Below are 19,923 nucleotides of genomic sequence, written 5' to 3'. Positions count from 1 at the left end.
ATTTATGTTTGTGAATCCTTGTGTAACTTTATGCTGCTGTATAAATGTTTAATAGGTAATAATGCATTTACTGGAACAAGCTGTGCACTAACACTCAGAGTGAGACTGTTTGGATACAATCCTTGCTGACTGTCAGAAGCTTCTGGAATCAAAAAAATGCAGTTGTTTTGTGACACTGCAGTTTCAGTTGAAGTGGTCTAACGAAACATCATAGCACTGGAAATAGCCTTACCCACTCTTTCCAAGTTTGAATCAGGATAGAATTTGGGAGCTCAGCACTATGGACGTGGGACTGTGCTCAGCTACAACCACTGCACCTTACTGCCTTTGTGTTATCCACCTCCAGACCCCCATGTTAACAAAATTTGAAACAAATATTTCAAACCTGAGCTTTCTCTTTAGTGTTGGCTGAAAAGTTCAGAATGGTCCTGTCCATTTTTCACATCACACTTGGCATGATTTTTCTCTGGGTTTGAGTGTATCATGTCCTGTATAGAATTATATTATTATAACCCCAGCAGCAGATGAGATGCATAGTTTTTATTTCAGAGACCAAATAGGAGCTGAGTGATTCATCTCTGACACCACACAAGCAGTGAATGCTCAAGCAAACAGGGAACATATGACGTCTCAGCCTCAGGGCCAATGAATAAAATATGGTGATGCTAATGGAGAAAATCCAACAGGGCAGCAAGAGTGTCAGGCCTTCATGCCATCTAGCCTCAGGTTAATGTTCATGGAGACAAACAAACCACATCACAAGTTTCCACAACCTGTACAAACAGAATTCTTTGGGTTTGTTCTCTCTATATCAGGTTGCTCCTAATGGTGAAGCTGGTGATGACAAGTCTTATCCCATAATCTCAACAATTTGTGCACTGTTGACATGAAATCCAGGGATATAAAGAATCACTGTTGTGGCATGTTTGTAGGGGCTTTGAAACAAGGAGTTCTGGATGGCACCCATCCAGCCACCTACCTCCAACACTGCATCCTAGGTCAGGATCCCTTTCCTACTAATTTTAATACAGTTTTACTAACAGCACTCGATATTTTATCCTTGAAAGAGATTTGACTAAGTGATGAATTGAGAAGGTTTTCACAATTATTGCTGTGCATTAGGAAAGAAAAGGAGCTATATCTGATGGAAACAAATCTAAAATTAGCAAAAGACAACTCTATCAGGAAAAATTTCTGTAACAGTGAAATCTGTTGGACTTCATACAGTTTCTTCAGTAGCATAAAAAATACTTCACCACTTCAGTCATTTAAAAGTAGATTGGACCAAGCAGTACAAAAATATATTGCAGGGATAACAGCTGTATCAGCACAGCAGTAAACCAGATGAGCTAATAACTCTTTTCTCTCACTTTCAGGATCATGCATGACAAGATTTCAGTATTAGTTAAAATATATTTACCTGCAACCAACACAGTTTTCAGAGTTCAGATTTGCTATAAATTAATATCTCTCTGGGAGGAAAGGTGTGCACCATTTATCAAGTGAGAAGTATTACAGTTCTGAAGGGGGGGCAGGGAGGGGAAGGCTACTTAGTGCAAATGAGTTAGGGACAAAGATTTTCAGAAAGACCAGAACAGAAATACTTCAGAAAATCTGCCCCCATATGACTGGAAGCTGAACCCTTTACAGAAATTCCCACTCAGTTGTAAGTGTTCAGGTCTTGAGAAAAAAACCCATCAAAACCTGGCCACAGGTATTGTACCTGATGTACCTATTGTAACTGGTGTCAGAAACACCTCCCCTGAAGATATAGTCATTTTCATTAACTTTTCAGCTCATCAGATATCAGAGCTCACATGTGAGAGGATTTTAACATGAAAGCTATGTTCCACAAGGCCAAACTACTTAGCAGAATCAAACTAAAATGGGGACAGGACCTTTAAACAGGCTAAGTTAAAAGCACACTCTTTTCCTACCTGATCAGAGACCAGCAAAAAAAAAAAACAAACCCACCTCCAAAAAAACTCATTTAAGCAGAAGAATGTAAACCTCATGGTGAAGTCCTCATTGTTTGAGTAACATTATTTCCAGATTAAAACAACTGTTGTATCACTAGCTGGACAAGTGGTACAATGCCTTCGTGCTTAACACAAATTAATCTGAAGTGAAGAAAAGATGGAGATCCATTCATTGATTTATTTTGCCTCCAAAGAACACAGTTTCAAGTACCCAAACAAATAATCAAAGGAATAGGTAACTGAGCAACTAATCTTACATGGCCAATTCAGAGCTCACAACTCGTAGGAACTGCAAACCTGTTGCTGAGAGGAATCCAGACCTAATTCACAAAAATATATTTTTGTAGAAACCATAAAACTTCTTTCATAGCCATTTTGCTTTGTCTCTAGTTCCTTTCAAATGTAACAAGCTCTGACTCAGAAATAATTAGAGTAATTTGCATTCATTCTAGTACTGAACAGATTTATGATACCTTGTATACTCACAGAAGAATCACATCTTCAAAAGGTTTCAAGGATGAACTGCTAAGCCTCAGGGACTAAAAAGCCCTTTAAGATTGGGGTCAAGCTAGGCATTTAGATTCAAAAATAATAAATAAATGCATTTGGAGACAAAGGCCTATTGTATACCACTCTTCCAGGAAAACCCATGGGTGGCTGAGAATTACTTGGGAAAACTTTGCATAAATTAATTCTGAATCATTCTCAGTTCTTTCTTCCACACTGAAAAGAGGGGTCTATGGAAGGAGGAAAACACTGGTGAGTTCACACAGGGTCAGGAAATATCTGGCTTTCCAAATGCAGAACCAGGAAATATTCATGGTTCTTGGGACACTGAAAGACAGAACGAGCACCTTCACTGCCCATGGCTCATTGAGAACCTGGCGTACCATCAGCTCCAGCTACAAGGGGGTGGGGGTACATTTAGAAGTTATGTCAGGGTATACAAATTGCAGCAGTCAAAGTTTATGTGGTGTGATAGTTCAAAGGAACCACTTCCCACCCTCTGCTCAAAAGGAAGAAAAAAACAAACAAATAAAAAAGCAAAAAAGGAGCCTCACTGTTCCTCATTATATGTTGCTTTCTCTGCTACCAGGCAGACACCATCAAGCTGACATGTAGAGTTCATTAGAAAACACAGAATTTTACTCTGGAATTTTGCAGCATCCTATAAAATTCTATAGAAATTAATCACTAGGTTACATAGTTCTTTGCATTAGTTCAGAAAAGACATAGAAATATCATGCTATATTATGGGCTTTTACAGTAACATTTATAGAAAAACACTATTCTTTATTCTTAACTCTGCAATCATATGTTAACAATTATCACCACAAAAGCTATTTCAGTTCTTCTAAGTTATACAACAAACTAGACAGCAGAGACAGCTCTGAACCTTTGAACATCAGGTACTTATATACTATGTTATCCTATTTCTAGATCAAAATTTTACCCATCTGCTGAAAGCACTTTCTCCACATCAGGCAATTCTCCTCGTAAAACTGTGTCAGGTACCGAGCTGCTGAGGAGGAGCAGTACAACCTTGATTCTGTGCTTAATTAGAAAACAAGACCTTTTCACAGGTAGCTAGGAAGACTCACATAGACTCGGCAAGGGAAGGACACGGTGCTTTCATCATGCCATGTTATTTGCCCAGGAGTGATAAATGAGTTAGGGTATAACCTTGGGGAATCATATTAACAGACACTGACCATGATTTTGAAGTCAGTGTAGACTTGCTATGAAATAGCTCTGTGCATGTTCTGGAGCCTCTGAAATCAAGTGTTTATCCACTACCAGGCAGCCCAATCTTGAAGATCACTTGCAACAGCCAATACAAGCAGGATGGCCACTATTGTACACATTAACCTGAATTCTCAAGCTTAGTTTTGATTCAATGCAACTTTCTGGGAACACCTTTGTATTGTGTTTAAAATATTGCATTCAAAAATCAAGGAAGTAGTTGTCTTCTGCCAATAGCTTTGAAACTCACTTTTCTGAAAGTTTCCATACTGCATCCAAGATGAATACTGGGGAGAATAAAGTACATACCTTTGGCAGAGCTTGGAGAAAGAGAAGCCACAGCTCTACAGGTATGTTCTGGCTTCCTCCTGGAAAAGAATAAAGCAGTAAGTGTTATAGAACACAATAATCTAATGCAGCAGTTAGAAAAATGAACTATAAAATGTTCTCTCACTCTAAAATAGAAGAAACCACCATCCAGGGGTCTGCTAGAAAATTTGCAATCATTTGTAGCCCATCTACTTCAACTAGTATTGTTATCTTTTAAAGCTAACAGTCATCATTTCTCCATGAATCAGCTTTTATGAGGCAAGAGCCTCCATGCCTATATGAAACCCAAGGCAACATCATCTGTGTTTATTATTCTGCAAAGAGAAACAGTGCCAAACTTCCTGCAACACCCACTTTAGCTGCTGAAATCCAGAGAACTGAATGTGCTGCTGCTAGCATTTGGAGACAGGAATATGTTTTGATCTAATACATCATACACAGGTTCATTTGGTGACAAGAAAGAACTAGATTCCATAGCACGTTAAAATAGAGCCAAATATGAAAACACTATATGCAACTCATACAGAGTAACTTCTACTCATCATCTTTGAAATCGTTCTAAACATTCTAAAAATATCATGAAAGTTGGTAAATAGTTAAATTCTCCTAGTTTGTAACATAAATGACTGCTCGATTGATATATACAAATGTTCTAACACTACTCTTACTATGTTGTTAACACAAAGTTACGTGTGAGTCAGGACTAGGACAAAAGTTCTCACATACACAGAAGTCTGCTTTACAACTTCGGCCATCACTATTTAGTCAGGTGTCTTTCTACTTATCAAGGACACCGCCTGTGGATACCGATATGTAGTTATACAATGGGTGTGCCACAGAGCCAGTTTCCTCCTGTGGATGTTACGCTTCGGCTTCTTCACCTTGCAGTCTCTCAGGGAAGTGCCTCCTGACTGAAGAAGTTGGCCTTTGCCTGTCTCTTACTACAGGTGTTCTTAAGAACCAATTAGGAGCAGAGCTGCCCAGAAAGACAGATCTGCAAAAGCTATTTAGAGTATTTCAATGAGATCTAAGCCCTCTAGAAGATCTGGTTTCAGGATCTCTGGCTCAAGGTTAAATCTAGGTTTTTCTCACCTCGTTAAGGCTATATAGGAGGAACTCACCTGCCAATCTCCCCATCTGCAACAGGGACTTCTCTACATGTTCTCAAGAGTAGGTGATAGCAGCTGGGAAATTCATTCTCTGCTGCTGCCACCAAGAACAAATGATTAGAAATACCAGCAAGGAGCAGAATTCAACTCATACTCTCCAAGTCCAACATGAACAATACAAGCAGGGCCCATGCTCCAAACTGTCTTTCATCCTGTGCTACAGAGCCTCAGGACAGATAGAGCTCACAGTTTTGCATCACCATTGTGTTTGGATCCTGAAAAGGGAACATTTACACATTTTGTATGCTCCCAGTGAAAAGCTGTCTGTTCTCAATACAGAAGATGGTGCTTTTCAAAACTGAAAAGTTCCTCCCTGCTTCTTTGTTTGCTTCTCAAATGGTAGACAAGTAGGTACCTCCGGATGGGGCAAAGATACCAGCTTCTCCCCAGTGGGAAGGGCACTATAGGATAAAAAGTATTCATTCAGCTGGATATATGAAGTCTAAACTTCCCTTTCTCATTCTGGAAGTTTTATGTGTGAGTCAAGACAGCTGCAGTCCTGAAGCAGGAGGGAAAAAACCAACATCTCTCCAACACACCTTCTATCACCAGGAAGGGTTCCTGCCTACACTGTCAGGCAACTCCTCACACCAAACATTAGTCCATCACCCTGTGCAGTGGAATCTCTTCTGGGGGGCTGCTCTACACTAGATGCACAGCACACCACAGCTTTTCTATCCTACTGTTCCCTTCTCAGTCACAAGTTTTATGCATGTGTTGATACTTTCTTGTGGGTACTTTAGCCAGTGAGTAATTTCTTGCTCCCCACAATGTTGCTCTGGGGAGTAAGTAAAATTCCCATCAACTTTCCTACCTCTTTCTCCCTCTCAGAAATCAACCTGCCTCACCAGCTACTTGAACCCAGAAGTAAGGACTTGGGCTCTAGGAACACCTCATCCTTCTTTACCCTGTCTCCTCAGGTTCTGAGCCTCATTTCCTCAAAAGTCAATAGATCAAGCCTACCACACTGGACAGTGCAACCCATAAGCATGCCATAACACTGCTGGGTATACCAATCAGACATCATGTGGTACCACTGATATCCTAAAGCCTCTTTCAACAGTAGAGACATTTTGCCTGCATGCCTAGCCCAGCTGTCTTGTCTTCCTGTGGCATTCAGCTCTTAATTTCTCACTTACTGTCTGTAAAGCAGGAAGAATAACACTATTCTACCCAATTTGGGCACTATGATGTGCTGACATCCCTATAGAGGAATTCTAATAAAGAAAAAAAAAAAAGAGAGGCACACTAGCAATGGCACAGCTCTGTCTTCCCTTTCTATCCTATACTTACACTGGATCAAATCCCCTATCTGCCTACCTCATGCTCTAATGCCAGTGTTGTTATGGAAAACACAGAGGTTAGTATTTTTTTTCCACTGTATTAATTTATGAGGGGCAAATGCTGTCTACAAGTTGTCTGCAATGTGTCAAACTTGGATTGTTTACCTGCACAAAGCTTTTTGACCCAAATTGTGCCCTACCCTCAGTCACACTGCACAAATAAATGCCTCTGAAAATAGAAACAAAAAAAAAAAAGTCAGACCTCTTTTTTTAAAAAAAATAAAAAAGTCCTGGATGTTTTTGGCTAGAATGTAGAGTCAAAGGCTGAGAACAGTAAGTGAGATACATATACCCTGATTCCAGCAACATTGCTCAAGGAAAATCATGGACTTTCCATACACCATAAGATGGCAAAATGCCTAAGTATACTGAAGCAAACATTATTATGAATAGCAGTAGTAGTATGTCTTGCCATTAGATAAGTAACTCTGACATGAACCATTCTTATCTACTGTTAATTCAGAGCACCAAAGGACTGTTGTTTCCATTGGTTTGCAAGGGAGGAGAAATTCTTTCAGAGTCCAATTAAGTTCAGTCACTAAGACATGCTTCCTACAGATATCCCTGAGGATCAGACACTTATTGCAGCTACATTCCTAGCAGCTAGCAAGGCAGTAATAGCAAAATCAAATTCAGCTTTTAAACTGCTAATGTACAGCTTGAAGAAACAGTATCCAGGATGCCACCCACTCCCTACAAAATGGTCTGGTGAGGGCAAAATATGCACAGAATTCCTTTCTGGCAAGTGCAATAGTCTAACTTTGGGTTAGGTGGCAGCCATGCAGCTTCCAAACAGCTTGAGCAAGATGAGAGTACAGTATCTGAAATATTAACTTCTAAATTAAGTAGTATGCAAAATGTACAGAACATATGTTCTGACTGAGGCACTATTTTAGGGCTCAAGTAAATTTTCTAAATTACTTACAAGTGTGAAATGTCTGGATATCCAGGTAGGAGCAGCAAAAGTACATATCCTAGATACCATCAATAAAGGTTCTGCAATACTGGAAGTTGCTGGAGGTAGAAGGAGATATTCTGGGCAACCTTCCCTGCATCTCGTGCAGAAATCTCATTCATAACTATTCCACTTCATTACCTCCTCCCAAACCACCCTTTGCAGTAATACTTAATCACTGTTCATCACGAGCTTTTCACTTTTTACTCACACTCTGTTCAACCTCCCAGCCAATACTTCTGCCACACCTGTTAAAACATTTAAGCAGAAACAAGTTAAAAGACCTGGCAGAGAGAACGGATCTGACAAATCTGGACAGTCTCCTGTATGCAAAACTCAGGAGGAAGCTTAAACAGAGATCTTTTGTACCCTAATACAAGCCCGTAACCCTGTGACAGAACGGGTGGGAACATTTCCCTGTTCTTTGATTCTGATGGAGTGAATATCAGAATGTACAGCATCAAGTGTCAACTGCTGAACGTCTGACCCTCTCTGACCACATCGTATCTTTGGGTGGATGACATGTCTTCCTGTCCCTTGTCCTTTCCTTCCCCAGAGCACACGGCTCAGCGACAGACACAGGACTTCAGCAGTGCCCACTCTCACAGGGTGCCAAAGGCAATGTGGGGATCAGCCAGACTGGTGGGATACAGAGATCAGTGCCAAGCTGTTCCAAACTTCACTCTTCATCGTAGCTGCATGCCAGGCCTTTTGATCGAGAAGGATTGTTCAACTGTAGCATTATTATTTAACAACTCATTCCTGAATATCTCAGGCAAAGCGTTAAGACCCATGGGAACACGGGTTCTTCTGAAATGAGCTCCTGCCTTGTGAAAGAGATTCAGTGGGCTCCAGAGAACTTGGTACTATCCTGTACTATTTTGAGCACTGTGAAGGCATTTCAAACTTAAGGTTTTGCACACTTCTGGAATTACTGCACTTTTTAACCCTTCCAGGGGAAGGCTACAGTGAGATCCCTGGAATCAGCACTAGAACTTTCTAGAGCTCAAGCATGCTGACAAAGAGGATCTACATTTAAAATAATAATAATGAAAAATAAATATCAGTGCTCACACTATAGAGAAACACACGTTTATTAGAAAACAAAGAGCACGTACATCCATCCTTCTACCCACAAGAGTCTAACTCAGTGTCAATTCTTGCCTGAAAAAATTAGTCTGGCACATCAAAGGATGGCTACTGTGTCACTTGAAATAATATGAAGGCTGTCATTTTCCACACACCTCCTGTGAAGAAGCTTGCCCAGTTCTGCAGTGTACGTCATGCATCACAGTCAGCATCCATGCCTGTAAAACTTGAGTGTCACTGACTCTGCCATTTTGAAGCACTTGTCCCTGTTCATCACAAATGAAAGTAGTCCCTGTGCAAGGTACTTAACTTGCAGCATACAATGAAATTAAATCATTTTTCCCAACTTAGTCACTGAATTTCCATGCCTTTTTAAACAAAGAGCCAGGAAGGGCATCAAGGAGCACAGCAGCAGCGTTGCTGTCAAAAGGTCTTAAACATGCCTTTGGAAAAAATGACTTAAGCAATGCAAAGAAGAACAGAAGATCACAAAAGGAAGCTGATGATGAAGCTTTTTTCTCCCCCCTCTAACCTTATGAGGACTGTAATCCTAGCAACCGGAGTTGTTCAAAAGCTTGTGTAGGAGGATAGGGGGAAGAAAGGGTAGCATTGTTTATAGTACATAGATGTAGGGACTGCAGCAGGAGCCAAATGAGGAGAATAACTTCTGTACAAGAACGGAAGAGTGAAAGGAAATGGGTAGGTAAGGACAACTGTAGGATTTGTACAGTACAGAAGAGAATCCCTTCCACGTAGGATGCAATTTCTTCCACGGAAAAGATGTTTCATCCATGGAGCTGGATGACATAACTCCTCTGGAATAGTAACCTTTCAATGTTTGTTATCTGTGATTCCGTTACTAGACGGGTTGTGGTTCTTATAATTAGCACTTTATCAGCTAAAAAGTCAAAACATTCCTTGCATCAACCTATTTAGTCTTATGTCACCTTATGAGATGGGTATCAACTAAGGCTGAAAGCAGTGTCTGGTGTGAATCATAAATACTTTAAAGGGTTCTCAAAATATGAACACTCAACACTTTCCGAAAATAAACTTCCTGGAATAAGCTTCTGGGTCACTTCACATCAGTAAGCCTTTCTGATATCCTGGCCATTTACCTTCTTTTATAGCTAACAAAATGGAGGTGCACAGAGGCACCAAACAGCTTCTCTAAAGAAATCTTATTTACAAACCTAAAAGAAGGCAGCTGTTTTTTCACCAGTTGTCAAGCACTTCAGATCTCACTAGGTAAATTACATCCCACCTGCAGAATGCTATAGAACAGTTTGAAAACCTATTAAAAGGCATCTATTAAATCCCACAGGATTTCAAACAAATGCCTACAAAAACCTCACTGCATTCAACTAGAGCCCACACAAGCTTCTCTATGGACAGATTAAGGAAAGTGATTTGCTTGTTGACCTGCTTAAGTATGACATTAATTACTCAATCCACAAATGTGAAAATACTTTCCTAACCAAATTGTGTTAGGACCAGAAATGCATGCAGAGCCCGTACTTTTTGACTAATGGCATTCTTTTACCACAATTACTTCTATGTGGACTCCATCTCTATGGCACCAGGTGAGTTCAACCAGGCTGCTCAGGTAGGCAGGGATCTGCAGCTACCAAAAAGTCCTAAAGGGTCCATGCACAGAAAAGTGTTGAAAAACAATTATTTACACCAATAGTATATTAATTATTGCCCTGAAATTAATTTCATTAAGCCTCTTTACACAATCTAAATATTCACACCATTATTTGGTGCTATCAGAAAAACACCTAAATCATCCGGAAATCCAAGTTGCAGCAAGGCAAAAATACACCAAAATGAAGTGAAAAAGGATCCCCAGGATTTGATGGAGCTGTGACAAGCATCCAAAAGAAACACATTTCACCATTAAATTTCTTCATGTTATTTCCAACTGATTTTTGACACTGGAACTGGCTTTTAATAGATGCAAAGGAGATAAATGTCTCATTACCAAAAATAAATCCGTCTGTTAAGGATGACAGAGAGAAGCAGAAGCACTGCACTGCCTATTATGGTATTGAGCAACAGATTTCACTCCCTCTGCTATATGCCCATTAATTAAAAATCTGACAAGCTTTTCCAAAGAATTTCTGAGCTTCTTTGGTCCTCTCTTTAATTCTTCCATAATTCTTTGTATATATAAACATGTCAGGCCTGGAAAGAAGGGGGGCATGCACATAATTTACCACAGAGATCTTTTTCTATTCAAATACAAATACTGGTAAGGAAACAACAACAGACAAAAGGGGAATAATGCAAGAATTTAACGCAATGAAACAAATGTGCCTGCAATTCCCTATCCAGTCACCAGATGAAGCTGCTTAAAACAGCGGCACCAACACGTATTTCTGTCTTTTTGACCACAGAGACCTCCTATGTCTGTGCCAGAACTAGATGCATCAGTTCCCAGTGAGCTAAATCACTTTGCCTTACAGCCTCTGTTTCATGAACATGCGAGACGCTACTTTAATAGGAAATCATAGCTTGCTTTAGCATTAACACTGTTTCGCACACAGCCATAACGCAGTGAGGCCTTTGTTCTCTTTGCAATGTGGTGCCTTTGTAAAATTCCCTCCCTACAGTCAGGCAGAGTAGCCATTTTATTCTCACAATTGATATACCATGGACAGACCTCTCACTCAGTCATACACACATGCACGTGTTCTCATAGATAGCCATACTCACAGATTTTTGCCTTTCTTCTTGTTCTCCTTTGATGAGTAAAAATCATCCCACAAAGCAAAACTGCACATCTGTGCAATCAGAACAGTTTCTGTTCAGACCGTTGTTACACTTTCAATAAAACAGCCTGGAAAAAAATATCTCTGGGATATTGCTGCTTATGAGGTTCAAAGCTAGACGCACATATGAAAACGGAAACATAGAAGGCCTTCCACCATATCATACAGACAATGTGATCCTGTGTTTTACTCAGGTACTCATCTGTCCTCTAGAGCAAATCCAATTTAAGCAATTCTTCACTAGCATGCAGGTAGGCTAGATAGCCTAATAGGTCTCTTCCACCTCTAAGCAATTCATGCCTTGCATGGCTTGTTTTTATTGACTTATCTTACTGGCTGTTTGTGGGCAGAAGCACGTGCCTCATGCAAATGCCAAAGACCTCTCTTGTTCTGAGTTGCTGTTGTGCAAATGCAAATAATCAGAATTAAAACAAAAACCAGCATTTTATTTCTGAAGGATTAAGTCCATACCATCATGCATAGTTTTTACCTATACAGAGAGAAGCCTCAGCAATACCACCCCACAAACATTACAGTAACCGATCTAGCCCCTCCAGTTCAGGGTGATAGGCTTTACTGCTCCTGCTTCACCACAGCTGATATCTGAGCTGCTCTTCAAAGATTAGAGCTTTTACACCTTGAGCAGGGATTCCCAGTGCACTGAGGCAGAAGTCTCGACACCTGAGACAACCAGCAAGACAGAATAAATACACATTCTGAATACATTAAACTGTTAAGAGCAAAAGACTCCTCTTCATTAAAACCATTTCCGTTGTGCATCTTTTCATCTCAGAAGAGACTGCAGGTGACATTTCAAGTCAGCAGAAGAAAATGCTGTATTTACAGCCTTAGCTAATTAGGTCCTCAGCTAATACAAATGGAGGCAGCTATGCGTCTTCGTAAGCCAAGAGGAACCCCAATTCTGAATATGCCTTAAGGAGTTACTGTAGCATTAATATCAAATCACATTTATTAACATCGCTTTTCTGACTAAAAGAGCAAGCAATGAAACTTCTATTTCCAAGCCAAAGTACAAAGGGAAGGAAAAAAAAAAATAAAATCAACCTCTTACCTCGAAAAAACTTATTATACATTTCAAGACTAACTCATCATATGGGATTCTTCCCCTAAGCCTATCACCTGGAAAGCAGAAGCGGCCTGGGCGAGAGCACTTAAGAAATACAGGACTTCCAATTTCTAATTTTTAACCATGTTAAAATTACCAAGCAAGCTGTAGTTTTAAAAGTTAAGCAGCAAAACTTAACTACAGGAAAGGAAAGTCAGCTTTCACTGCTTGGAAATGTTCCTGATTTTTTCAGTGGGAACATTTAGTAGTACATGTTAATATTTAACTCTGTGTTTTTCCAGTATTACACCGGTCTTCCTCCAGGGATGCAGAGGAAGGCAGTGGCATTGCTGAACTGTTAAGTATCCTTTAAAAGCAAGAGAAGTGACCACCACAGAAAAGAGAAAACAGCACTAGAAAATACAAGTAAAAGGAGAAAAGTTTCTGAAAAGAAACTTTCTGTATCACAAATCACAAGAATATCTTAATGAATCACCAATTCACATAGACAGTAAGTTATGAAAAACATGTCAATAAAAATCATCAACTGTCCTCCTTACAGCTGTTTGGAGAGCAACAGTACTGCTTTAGTTGGTTACTTAAGTCCTTCTGAAAGTGGAACACGTCAATCTCAACAAAACCTTCAAACGCTGGCCAGTGAACATCTGCTCTTATGTATGGCATTGCTGCTCCAGCTGCCAGGGCAAACATAACAAGCTCAGTTGGGGGCGTCCTGGCCACCCTACTGCAAGGCGTTTTTACTGTCTAGTTTTCTCTAATCTTGTGAGATACTCTTTCCTTCTACCTGCCCATTTTTTTCGCTGAAGGTTTTCCAAGTCTATTCCTTGTTTTTGGAGTTAGCTAGAAACAAGACTTTCAAATTAAATGCTGAAAGGAATCTGCCCACACTCACAGCGAGACATAAGGAGGAAACAACCGGGTGTTCAAAGACTGTAGCACCTGTTGTCCTCTGGTGAACACACGTCCCACATCCTCCCTTGTGCCAGAGCACGGAGACGTAGGATAGTTGCAGCCCCATTCTTCAAACACACTGGGCGAGAGGAAGTGGTCCTAACATTTCTAATGGAAATCAGTGGTACCTAGGAGTGACCATCACCTTTGAAAGGAGAGACATGCTGTTTTGGAGCTTCAGACTCTGGGCGGAAAAACCCTTTAATGTTAGAAAACACAATGAGTGAATAAAAGTTGGCATGTATTTCCAGATGCCAGCCTCATTGTAATGAGATGCAGAAGGAAAGTTGATACTCCTACAGAGAGTGAAAACCTCATCATATCAGTGCCTTCTATCCCCCACTATTCTATTCAGCATCTTTAAGTGGGAGGTATTCTGCAGCCTTTCACACTTGACCTCTTAATTAAAGCATGGTAAAATTAACATCTCAGGCACGATAGATCCTTTACCCACCTACATCAGTAATTAAACTAATTCTCAAGGGAGCAAGAACATTTGTTATGTGTAATGTAACTTTAGCTGGGGTCTTCCAAAGAAGGAAAAAGAGCTGATGTAATAAATGCAGTCATTTATATTTTAAGGCAGCTATTGTAAATGAAAGAACACCTGTGACAGCTTGAGGCAATCCCAGCCAAATGAAATCTTTTGTGTCACCTGGGGACAGTACATTGCATATGGCCTCCCCATCTCAGCTGCAATATTGAATAACTAAGTGGTGAAGCAGACACACTTTATGCCTTCTTTGACTCTCAGAGGCTAGCACTATAATCCACTTTCAAAACTGATGAGACTGTACCTTATAGTAATTTCATATTAGTTCTACATGAAAGGCAGGATGGGTCAAAGTAGGTCTAAGGTCCTTCTTACGGGCAATACAGTGTCTTTATTTGCATTTCTGAAAATCCTAGAAGTAGGAGACCCTGACGCATGACTGAGACAAGTCTAGACTCTATCACCATACAAATAATTGAATAATCATGTAGAAAGAGTTTATGTAATTAAAGATGAAAATGACACCCCATCAGAGTGGCAGAATTTAATACTCTTTTCATGCTGATGTATATGTTGGTTGCACTGGATGATCTTCAAGGTCTTTTCCAACCTAGACAATTCTGTGATTCTGTGATAAAGGACCAAGCAGTAAGAAAAAGATCCAAGAAAGTAACTAAAAATATATATGGAACCAAGGAAGCATATACATATACTTGAAGAGACACAACGGCACAGAACACAAAACCCATTCATTTAGGAAACAAGACTGATTGCTGACATCTTCTCAGATGCAAGTTTGAGTTTGTGCTTGAGCCCGAAAGCATAAAAACACTATTTCAGTTGTCAAATATGATACTTGCTCAAAGGGCCTATTTACTCAGCCAAGGCATAACTGCTGAGAAACATGTCCCAGCAAAGGTCTGTTCCCCTATGCAGTGACCAGGTAATCTTTTCTAAGAATTTGTCTTAAGCTGCATATGGGCAATCCAGGCCTCACTGAGCTTCAGAGAGTCCTCCCAGACATCTCCTCCACTCAGGGTTTAAATGCATAGTGTTCAGATTACAAGCAGCCAATATGCATGTGACATGCTGTCTCTCCCCAAAATACAGTCATGTTTTTCCCAGTCCTACCCAGTCAAAATTTCCCCAGTCCTTCCTGGCTGTATTACTAAATAATTAAACAAATTGTATAAACTACAGTCCATACCCTCACCCTCAAATTTAGTTGATCCCATGATTCAATCCACTAAGAGCTGCTCAGTTAAGACTAATTGATTGCCTGTCAGAAAAACAAAACCAAATGATCAATTATTTCAGAGAAAAAGAGAACAGAAATCATTCCCAACTCTCACACCTATGGTAGAATTAGTAAATCACCTGCAAGAGTGAATCATGACGCATTAAGAGGCATCCCACAGCAGTGTCTATACCTGTTTCTCTGAAGGAAGGAAAGAGAAACCATATAATATCCTTTTGATACAAGCAATAAGGTTGGCCAGGGAGGTTGCTTTTGGTAGGGGTGCTTGGCTTTTGGTGAGGGAAGTTTTTTGGTTTGGTTTGGTTTGGTTTGTTGGTTGTTTTTTTTTTTTTTTTTTTTTAACACAGGCAATAATGTGTTGGTATTGAGGCCACTCCTTGATTTTTAATATAAAAATCAGGCTACAAAATGATTCTCATGAAATTGGTAATATGACAGTCAAAACAGCTAAAAACCAAACTTCGATGGCAAAGATTTTTAAGAATACATTTGTACTTAAGAGTACCTGAAAACAACACAGTTCTCCTAGATGTTTTAAAGCTTTCCCTCTTCCCCCCATGCTGCTAAACTGAAAAAAACAGGAACTTTTTCTCACATGCAGACAGACCCCCACAGCAATCTCCCCAATGAAGGAGGCCGTTGCTTTAGCTGCTTGGAAGTCTACATTACAGTGACTCATTGGCCTCTGTCTGGGTTTAGCAAATGAGTGGCCACCCCTCCAAGCCCCAAGGGAAACATATCCACTTCTGCCACTGGTATTAAGCACTTGACTGCTTACTGCAGTCTCATCAAAGACTGAGAAATGGGCTCAGCAAATTTAGCTTTGCATATCTGAGAACTGCTCAATCATTGCTCATCCAAATTTCAGGCACACAAGTCATTGTGGTGGTTGTGAATTCTGCACCATTATCAAAATATTGAATCCAAGCAAAACACCATGAGGAAAAATAATTAATTTCTTATCTATTTCAACTATCTTTTTCTTGGCTTACACCACTCTCTATGGTTAATCTTCAAAATGTTGCTAAGGAGAGGAGACAGCTAAATGGTCATTGTCTTAAGTATACACTGAACATCTTATAGCACGGCCAGTTTATTCCAGTTCTATGCAAAGCATCAAATACTGAGCACAACAGCTAAAATAATCAGAGGCATTCAGCTGTGAATAAACAAGGCTAAAGAAGAACATGAATATAGGAAGAGAGGATTTTAAACCTTTTATAAAGAGATTGTTATCAGCCCATGGAAGGCAAAATTACTAGGCAAGTACCCATCATATCCAGGGTACCATATGGAAAATGAAGATAACATTTTTAGAAGTAAGATAATTTATTATGATATTAACAGCATTAACTGAAGTATATATAGGCTCAAAAGAGCAAGTGAGAGTACCTTCTGAAGCCAATGGTGTTACACCAGTTTATAGTGTAATACCATAATACCAATACTAACAGATAATTTTACTTCTCCTCTTCCTGCTTTTATTTGCCAACACCAGAATTTCAAACCCCCAAATACATGAGTTTCTCTTATCTATAGATCCTACACAAGCTTCTCATCTTCATTACACTGGATCCAACACCTTCCATTTAAATAGTATTACTCTGAACTTACAGTAGTGTAATTAAGAATGAGAATGCAATATCATTAATACCTGAGGCATTGTAACTAGTCCAATTCCTTAAATTGTTTCAGATAAAATAATCTTCAATACAAACGTACCACAGAAGTACTGTACAGCCCAGATGAGCCAGATCAAATTTGTAGATTTGACTCTTCACCCCACGCAATGGAAATGCACCGATGCAAAGAACTGACACCTTTCTTTGTCCACTCAGTGTAGAGTCAATTATTTGTCACTTCAGCAAGTCTTATGAACTATATGCCAGGATAATGCACAGTCCTTATATTCACAACACTGGGATATTCAGCTGAGAAAGCTTGTATTTGTATGAGTGAGAGATTTAGGAAGAAAAGACCACAACAATGTAAGGAAATAAGCCAAATATTTTTTTCACTATAGAAGAATTTTTGAAAGTTTCGGATGTGAAGCGACACAGTGAAAGTTGTTCCTAAACCTTCTGACATATAATGGTAGCCTCAGACTGTGAGGCAGTTTAATAAATAAAAGAATTTCAGTGGTCTGATTAAGACAATACAGATAAAGGTTCATAAATAGCCAGAAGATTACATGCTTTCCATTTATGTATGCACAGGAAACTGCTTCAAATTCACGGGAGGTACCATGGCATGAAGAGCAAAATTCATCTTCCCAGTGTGTCTGGAGGGACTAGTTTCCAGCAGATGCTTCTAAGGTCATGATTTCTTCTAGAAGCATCCCCAAAAATGTTGCAAATGAAAGGAAGAATAATGCTGCAAAACTACATTGCCAAAAATGTCAATGTCTCCATCCAGAGACACTGGAGTGCATTAGCTTTGAGGTCACTAGAATATTTCTGCTCTGTTGGAGAAAGAACAGGGCAAGAGACAGTAAATCATTCACTTGAGAAACTCTCCCAGAAATTCTCGTGGGACCAAAAGGACCTAGGCTGTCCATTGTCACTGTATGGTGTGTGACCCCCCTGAAAATTTTGTCTGAAGGAAAAACATCCTGGACTGAACTGCACAGAGCATTTAAAAAATGTATGAGATAAAGTAAGCACTGCGTAAAAGGCATAACATAAGACCTGTAAAGATTCCCCAGACAAGTCTACCTAGGACTTTATAACATCCTCCACTGAAACAAACCTCCACAATCAATTTATGTTCTACTGGACAGCAACTCTCCTAAGCTGGCTGCTCTGGCTCTATCAGCCTGTGGTCCGCACAACCCATTTACAGAGACCCCTGACTACCCTCCTTGTTCACCAACAACTAGCTCTTCCCCTCATCTTTCCTTACTCTCTTCTGTAATGAAGCCAAATGCCCGGGCTCTCCTAAGAGACAACTGCAAACTGTCTGTTATCAAGTAGACTGTTACAGCTTGTGTTAGTTTCCCCATATGTAAACCCTGCTGTCATGAGAACAGCACTATAGGAAGACACACCGTGTCAGGTCCCTGGAGAGGGCACAAGCTACAGAATGAAGATGATTTTGCTAGTCTTTGTGCATCACAGAAACTTATACTTTTGGTGGGGTTTGGAGGACAGATGGACCTTTGTTCAGATGTTTTACGATAGTCATGTCCCACACAAAGGGATAGGGCACTCAGGAGAGGCCACAACTCCATCAGTATAGAAGTACAATGTTCCTGCAGTTTGCATTTCTGAAGAACAAAGAAGAGGAAGTTGTAGGTACGTATACACTTCAGACATTACTGCAACCATCAAGCATAGGACACCATTTGCTTTGCTAGCTCAGGTATGGATACCAGTGCAGCCACAACTGCAGACAGCTCAGAGAAAGACGGCAGTCCAGGCTGAAACTCAGAGTGAAAGCTCAAGGAGTTAGTCCATTCCGAGTGCCTAGTACCTGACCTGGTATCTGACCTAACTTCACATGAGAGTGGGTGTAGTGAGAAGTCAGAGGCAACATACATACTTTGTTTCACCTCTTTCTGCTTGTTTTCTGAATCTCCTTCATCTCTCATCAAACAAAAACTTCAGAGGGGAAAAAAAAAGTTTCTTACTACACTTCATCATTGGAATGACACTTTACACTAATGCTTGTGATTATACACTAATATCATGATTAGATCCCAGTTAATCATCACTTTGAGACAGCAAAATTGTCCACCTTTCCTATCAGAGACTACAGCTTAGGGACTCTGTGCAATTTACAGTTTCCTTGCTAATTTGAGGCTGACAGAAAATGAAAGTTATGGTTGCAAAATAGCAGTATTTTTCATTAAAATCCCAAGGAGTTAATTACATAAATAATGTTATACAGTGCACTTCACAGTCTCTCCCCAGGTGACTTGTTAGGCCCTTTTAATAATGTACAAGCATCATCTTATTCCCATGAAATGGAGGAAATCAAGTTCAGCACAGCCACAGATGTCACTGTGAGGTGTGCCTGCACAAAGAAACAGGGATCAACTTCTACATATATCCAGTGGCAGAAACTGGACTTTTATTACAGTTGCATGTCCATTGATATTGGAAAGGATAAAATATTTCATGAAGCCAAGGGCTCCATTCAAGGGCTTGTCATCACTTCCGATTAGAAGCTCATGGATGCAAAGCCTGTTTTCACTCTAGAGATGCAGGCAAAATAGCACCAGCCTCAGCAGTTCAAGTGAGAAATAAAACAAAAATGAGGAGAAAAGGAGGAAAAAAATCTCAAAATTTTAAAAAGCAAGACTGCCAAGTTATCACACTTCCACAGTGAGAAAGAAAATACTTCTACTCTCCTTTAGGGGCTAAGTGTACAGGCTCCAAAGAATGCAGGCTGGCTTTTCATTTTTTTTCCCCAGCTTTATTTTTCATCCAGGTTACATTTCATTAAGATGTAGGAAATAGCTAAAGGACAGAGCAGCAGAAACAAGTACATTTCCTCCTCTGCAGCCTAATAACTCATGCCTGGTTTCAATCTTCTGTAACTACCGGGTATTACTACATATTCCCTCAGGAAGCTAGGACAGCCCTAATTAGTCTATGATAATGAAAGATAGTTTTTAACTGCTACATCCTTTCTAGCACATACTGGAGGCCATCGGAAATTTTCACCAACTAAAGCATGCAGGGATTTGACCCAGACCAGCTGTGCCTGCATTCCTATTAACCGTAGTGGCCCATGGCCACCAACTGGGAC

The 19,923-nt window shown here is 40.0% G+C and overlaps 1 protein-coding gene and 1 long non-coding RNA gene across 8 annotated transcripts in view; both read right to left on the bottom strand.

The window, feature by feature from the left end:
- The window catches only part of SORBS1 (sorbin and SH3 domain containing 1), a 173,487-nt gene that overhangs the window by 126,210 nt on the left and 27,354 nt on the right, over positions 1–19,923 (bottom strand). For 6 of the 7 annotated variants that reach the window (XM_074830699.1, XM_074830712.1, XM_074830696.1 and 3 more), the window contains exon 2: positions 4,032–4,090. The gene's annotated coding sequence lies outside the window, so the exon portion shown is untranslated. Of the gene's footprint in view, positions 1–4,031; positions 4,091–4,176; positions 4,200–19,923 lie in introns of those variants that run through there. The other variant, XM_074830698.1, reaches the window with a different exon arrangement.
- On the bottom strand, positions 11,809–12,515 carry LOC141925620 (uncharacterized). Its single transcript, XR_012623894.1, has 2 exons — positions 12,455–12,515; positions 11,809–12,063 (listed from the first exon to the last, which is right to left on the bottom strand). It is a non-coding gene; the product is annotated as an uncharacterized LOC141925620 (long non-coding RNA).

The sequence above is a fragment of the Strix aluco genome, chromosome 7, assembly GCF_031877795.1.
Source record: "Strix aluco isolate bStrAlu1 chromosome 7, bStrAlu1.hap1, whole genome shotgun sequence".
NCBI lineage: Eukaryota > Metazoa > Chordata > Aves > Strigiformes > Strigidae > Strix > Strix aluco.
Note: the sequence above shows the minus strand (reverse complement) of the source record. Positions and strands in the feature narration are given on the sequence as shown.